The sequence below is a fragment of the Carettochelys insculpta genome, chromosome 5 (assembly GCF_033958435.1).
Source record: "Carettochelys insculpta isolate YL-2023 chromosome 5, ASM3395843v1, whole genome shotgun sequence".
NCBI lineage: Eukaryota > Metazoa > Chordata > Testudines > Carettochelyidae > Carettochelys > Carettochelys insculpta.
The window spans coordinates 62,563,715-62,570,335 of record NC_134141.1 but is presented as its reverse complement, the minus strand read 5'-3'; positions in this window follow the sequence as shown (position 1 = coordinate 62,570,335).

Here is a 6,621-nt window from a genome sequence, read left to right as displayed (position 1 = left end):
AGATGCCCTGGCATGCAGCAGCTGGGGGGCGGGGTCTATGATCTCTGTGTCTGACTGCCCTTAAAGCTGTACAGCCCAGAAACCCCATGGCAGGAAGCTGAGACCAATCCCATTCAACTTATTCATAAATTATCTGAAGAAGGGGGTAAACTGTGAGATGGCAAAGTTTGCAGATGATACTAAACTGCTAAAGATAATTAAGATCAAAGCAGACTGTGAAGAACTTCAAAAGGATCTCACAAAACTGAGTGATTGGGCAACAAAATGGCAAATGGAATTTAATGTGGATAAACGTAAAGTAATGCACATTGGAAAAAAAATAACCCCAACTATACATACAATATGATGGCAGCTAATTTAACTACAACTAATCAGGAAAGAGATCTTGGAGTCATCATGGATAGTTCTCTGAAAACATCCACACAGTGTGCAGCAGCTGTCAAAAAAAGCAAACAGGTTGTTAGAAATCATTAAAAAGGGAGATAGAATAAGATGGAGAATATCTTATTGCCCTTGTATGAAACCATGGTATGTCCACATCTTGAATACTGTGTACAGATGTGGTCACTTCATCTCAAGAAAAACATATTGGCATTAGAAAAGGTTCAGAAAAGGGCAACTAAAATGATTAGGGGTTGGGAACGGGTCCCATATGAAGAGAGATTAAAGAGAATAGTACTTTTCATCTTAGAATTGAAGAGACTAGGGGGAATATAATAGAGGTATATAAAATTATGAGTGGTGTAGAGAAAGTGAATGAGGAAAAATATTTACTTGTTCCCATAATAGAAGAACTAGTGGCACCAAATGAAATTAATGGGCAGCAGGTTTAAAACAAATAAAAGGAAATTCTTCTTCACACAGTGCACATCAATCTGTGGAACCCCTTGCTAGAGGAGGTTGTGAAGGCTGACTGTAACAAGGTTTAAAAACGAGCTAGATAAATTCATGGAGGTTAGGTCTATTAATGGCTATTAGCCAAGATGGCTAAGAAATGGTGTCCCTAACCTCTCTCAGAAGATGAAGATGTACGGCAGGATAGAGATCATTACCTGTTTGGTTCACTCCTTCTGGGGCACCTGGTATTGACCACTGTCAGCGACAGGATACTGTGCTAGATGGACCATTGGTTTGATCCAGTATGGCTGTTCCTATGTTCTTATGTTAGCTTTTGTGGGAAAGACCCACTTCTTCAGATTCTGGAGCAGAACTGAGAGAAAACTGAGGAATCTCCTCATTATAAAAATTGGAAAGAGTGGGGAGATGAAGCAGGGGGAGAGGGAAGCCTCTGAGAAGTGTAAATAAAGTTAAGTGTGATGTCTGCCATCCCTGCGATTATCAAGAGTTGGAAAACAGACCTTGTAATGCATAATAAGATTCTTGTTGAGTCTCCGGTGATAGGTATCAAACTTGCAAATGAATTCCAATTGTGATGTCTCCCTTTGTAATCTGGTGTTAAAATCTCTTTTTAGTAATACACAAACCTTAAAGTCATTAATGGAGTGTCCTGCCAAGTTGAAGTGCTCACTTACTGGTTTAGCACTTCAACTTGGCAGGACACGCCATTAATGACTTTAAGGTTTGTAACAGAGAGAAAGACGTGCTAGTCTATATACTATCAAAACAAAATAGCAGTAAAGTAGCACTTTAAAGATTAACAAAATAATTTATTAGGTGAGCTTTCGTGGGACAGACCCACTTCTTCAGACCAGAGCCAGACCAGAACAGACTCAATATTTAAGGCACAGAGAACCAAAAATAGCAATCAAGGCTGACAAATTGTAAAAAAAATTATCAAGGTGAGCAAATCAGAGAGCAGAGGGGCCGGGGGGGAGAGTCAAGAATTAGATTAAGCCAGGTATGCAAAAGAGCCCCTATAGTGTCCCAGAAAATGTTCCTCAACTAACATCATATATGCCATCATGTGCCAACAATGCCCAGATGCTTTGTATATTGGACAGACTTCAAACTCTCTCAAAGAGTTAATGGGCACAAAACAGACATCAAAACACTCCTGATCCAGAAACCAGTTAGTCTTTATTTTAATGGAGTGGGCCATTCTGTTAATGACTTCAGAGTTTGTGTCTTATTGAAGAGGAATTTTCACACTTCTTTGGAAAAAGAGACTGCTGAACTCTCTTTCATATTCAAATTTGACACATTAGCATGTGGTTTGAACTGGGATGCAAATTTTCTGGGACACTATAGGGGCTCTTTTGCATACTTGGCTTAACCTAATTCTTGACTCCCCCCTGCCCCTCTGCTCTCTGATTTGCTCACCTTGATAATTTTTTTTTCTGATTTGTCAATCTTGATTGCTATTTTCGGTTCTCTGTGCCTTAAATATTGAGTCTGTTCTGGTATGGCTATGGTCTGAAGAAGTGGGTCTGTCTTACGAAAGCTTATCCAATAAATTATTTTGTTATTCTTTAAAGTGCTACTTTACTGTTTTTTTTTTAGGTTTGTGTGTTACTCAGCCATTTTTTTTGTTAAAAAAATAAAACAAAGAGGAGCTGGTACTCAGCTGGCTTCCTGCCCCCCGCTGCCAAGCCCAATTATCTTATGCATTTCAAGGGCAATTTCCACACTTTTATCCTCTCCCCCAGAGATAGTCTCCTGAGTTTCTGATATCAGATGAGATGGGGTGACTGTGTTATACTTGACAATGGCTCATATCCCCCGTCTGATCTGACTTGTTTTTTCCTCTTTTGATACCTACTATTGATAATGGGCCATATCCACCTTACTGAATAGACCTTGTCAGCTCTGGCCCTCCCTTTTTCTGGGACCCCATTCTTTAAATACCCCTCTGACACCCCTCCCCCCACTCATGCATCTGATGGAGCGGGTCTTTGCCCATTCAAGCTTATGCTCCAAAATATCTGTTGGTCTATAAGGTGCCACAGGACTTCTTGTTGTTCTCGAAGCTACAGACTAGCACAGCTACCTCCCTGACACTTGCGTTATGCCCTAATGCTTCATCTGAGAAGTCTGAATAGAGTCTTTGAAAACGGTCAGGTGGTTTTGAATACTTAAACTAGGAGGAGCCAATATATTCAGGTTGAAATCCATAACAATTGGGCGTATTGCGTGAAGATTATCCGCAGGGAAGAAGACTGGGTTTTGACATGAAGCCCTGAACATGACAACATTAGCAAAGTCCTCTTCAATGTGACTTTTGGCTTCAGATGTAGTGGGTGAGGGAGTAGAAGGGTCTAGTGACTGATCCCTTTTAGGATCCTGAGAAGATGATCCTGATGAGAATGAAGATGCCTGAGAAGGAATGACAGAGATCGCTATACAACTGTTTGTGAAGCAGACTGCACCTCACATTTATGGAAGCTCAGCGAAATGTTTATGATTGCCATTAGAGCAACACAAAATAACATACAAGATTTAGCAGAAAAAAAGGAGACTAGTTCAGGGGTTCTTGTGTACCACTACTACCTTCCCCCCACCCTTATTGGGGGGTGTTGCTACCAAGGCTGAGCCAGGGCCATGGAGAGTAAGCTGCTGGCATCCCAGTGCTGAAACATCTGATCTCACTGGGATATGTTTAGATTGCTTTGCAGTATTGTGAAAGCCTGTGCAGAGGGAGTTTTCAGCAATCCATTAAGGCTAGGAGCTGAAGTACAGGGAGATCCTGCTGGTGCTTCTCCTCCTGTGAGAAGATTGGCAGTTCATGTGTACACAGGATCCCACTCTCCTTTTTATGGTACTGGGGAAGGTGACAGCTTCCTTATAGGAGATTTTGCAGCGTGGTCTTGGTCTCCAGAAGCAGAAGTAAGTGACTGTCCCAGGAAGGCCCTGAGGCTAGCAAGGGGTGAATTTTGGGAGCCCCCACAATGGGAGATGTCAAAAAAGGTGGCACAATCCAGATACTGCAAGATTTCCAGATTCCTCAGGACTGTGTGGGTGAGAGGTATTCATGTCTTGTGGTATTTAGCAGAAGATTTGGAGCTGTGCTCTCAGGTCACTTCTTGTTTGCTGATTTCTAGCAACTAACCATCCCCCCCTTTCACAGCCATCCCAGATGGGCAGCAGCAATACATTCTCTCTGAGCTCTGCCTCCTGCTGCAGCAGGTGGATTGACATAGCACTGTGTGAACGGGTGGGCATGTGCCCAGCTGTCTTTACCTTGGAGTGATTCACTTTTGTGGAGTTCCATGTAGAACTACTCAGAGGCTAGGTCCTGGCTCAAGGTGAAGGCTGCCTTCCTTCTCTCATGGTGTGTGAGATGCTAGGGCAGTGGAGGTAGGAATTCCTAGGGAGAGCAGGGCAGAGCCCTATGGCCCATGCCTGTTATAGAAGGAGGCTTTTGCCAGTTTTGAGCTGTTGGCCATGTTCATGAAGGCTTGCTTGCTGTCCTGCAGGACCTGACTTGGTGGCAGCAGCAGCAGCTGTTGAATACACTCCAGCCAGACACTCCTCTGAGAAGCTGGTTCTGCACGTTACTTTCTCTGAAAGTGGCGTGCTAATAAACGGCCCAAAGTATGCTAATGAGGCATGGATGTAAATACCCCGTGCCTCATTGCATAAAGTCACATAATTTGGAGTCTGGAAGATGCTCTTCTGGACTCCAAAACAGCGTGTAGAAGCGCGGCCCCCCCCCCCCCGGGGGGGGGTCTTCTGGAAGGAAGTCCTCCTTTCAGAGGCCCCTTCTTCCTGCAAATTTCATGTGACTTTATGCTAATTAGGCATAGGGAATTTACATCTGCACCTCATTAGCATATTTTGGAGAAAGTGGCATGTGTACAAACAGCCAGGATGAGCCCAGTCTGCCCTGCCCCCTCCTGTACAGTGGATTTTTATCTGGGGACTCTGCCCTGCTGGGCTACTCCAATTGGTTCTGAGCTTGGGCCCATTGCTATGCCAGCAGGGCTGCGTGATGATTGGGTTAATCAGCTTGATCTGAGACTGGGTCTGAAACTCTCTTCTTCAGTTCTGATACAACAAGAGCCTGTCTGGGTATTTCCATATGCTTATGATCTCTATCTAAGCTCCTGTGGGGCACCAGCTGGGCTTGCATCTCTAAGCCTCTGCACAACATAGAGAGACTGGAAACCTCCTGTGACTGGCAAGAGGTAGTACATCAGGTATTAATTGCTGGTGACTTTGACCTTCTGAGATGTGACCATATAATCAAACACCTGCTAAAGAATATCCATTTACAATCCAAACATAGACTGAAGCTCCTTTCCTCCATGGGTTAAAGTTGTTTAATGAGTTAATGTTCTGCTTAAGACTGATACACTTTCACTGGGGGGTTATGCATTTTAAGTAGTTACAATAGTACAAACTTCATGTAGACCTGAAACTGCATAATATCTGTATCAAGTTGATGATGGGAAATTTTCCCTTCTAAGCATATTGTGTTCATAACTTTACACTGAGTATTGGTGAACTTGGCTGTTAGTGTACACTTGTCTATCCTGAAAAATTAGATTGTCATAGCTGTGTACCCAATAGGACTGACAGCTGCCATGGGCCCCAAGACAAGGGGGGAGTTAGGGAGCCTGGCTCTGTGCCCTGGAAGAGGTGTGGCCAAGAGTGGAAGGGGTGGGGCCTAAGATATTCAGCCCCCAATGCTGCTAAGATCATGGTGCTGGGTTCCCCCTCTCCCTCACCGCTGTGGCAATTCAAAGGGACCTGGAGCTTCTGCTGCCACTGCTGACAAAACAGGAGCTCTGGACCCCTCTGAAACTCCAGGTTCAAGGGCAACTGCCACCTTTGCCCTTCCCTCCATCAGCTGGCCTGTATGTATCTCAGGCCTGTGAAAAATCCACTCCTGAGAGATACAGTTAAGCTGACACAGCTCCTGGTGTTGACACTGCTAGGCCAATGGAAGAAATCTACCATCAACGTAGCTACTGGGGAACCCTGCTTGTTGCTCAAGTAGTGTTTTTAAGCATAGATATAGCTGAAATCATAGTCAGTTTCTGCCCAATATGTGCTGCCCCCACTCCCACAAAGTCCTCTCCCACCCTACCCACAAGGGGCATGTGGCATCTAGAGGCACATGGCCCCAGCAGCAAGCTGCTTTGAATGGCCTGGAGGTCGGGAGTCTGTTGGAGACACCCAGCAGGCCAAAAACAAAAGCTTGGTGGTTCATATCTAGCCCATTGGCTGTATTTTGCCCACCTCTGGTCTAGCTTCGGATAAAAAGCAACTCTTCAAACACCTTAGTCTATGCAAGGAAAGTAGGTCAATAAAACTATGTTGCTGGGGGGTGTGAAGTATCTTCACTGACAGGAGAATCTCTTCACTGAAACATCACAGCAGCACAGATACAGCATTTAAAATAAAGACAAACCCTTACAGACAGAAATCTTAGAACTCTTCAGAGATGGTCAGATGAGCTTTGGACACGTAGGGATTCTGAGGGTGATCAGCCAAACATTAATAAAGAATAGGCTAAGTTATATGTGAATAGACATACCTATCCAAGCTGCTTTGATATCAAACAGAAGAGACATGGTTCTTGAGAATATCGAAAAAGGAATCCTGAGAAAACAGGCTGTGAGTGATAGGCTTTTACTCAAAATCAAGGGAATAGCAATTACTGGACCACTCCTGCTGTTGTGGAAGCATGACTGTGCACTGTTCTATTGTTTGCGGTGT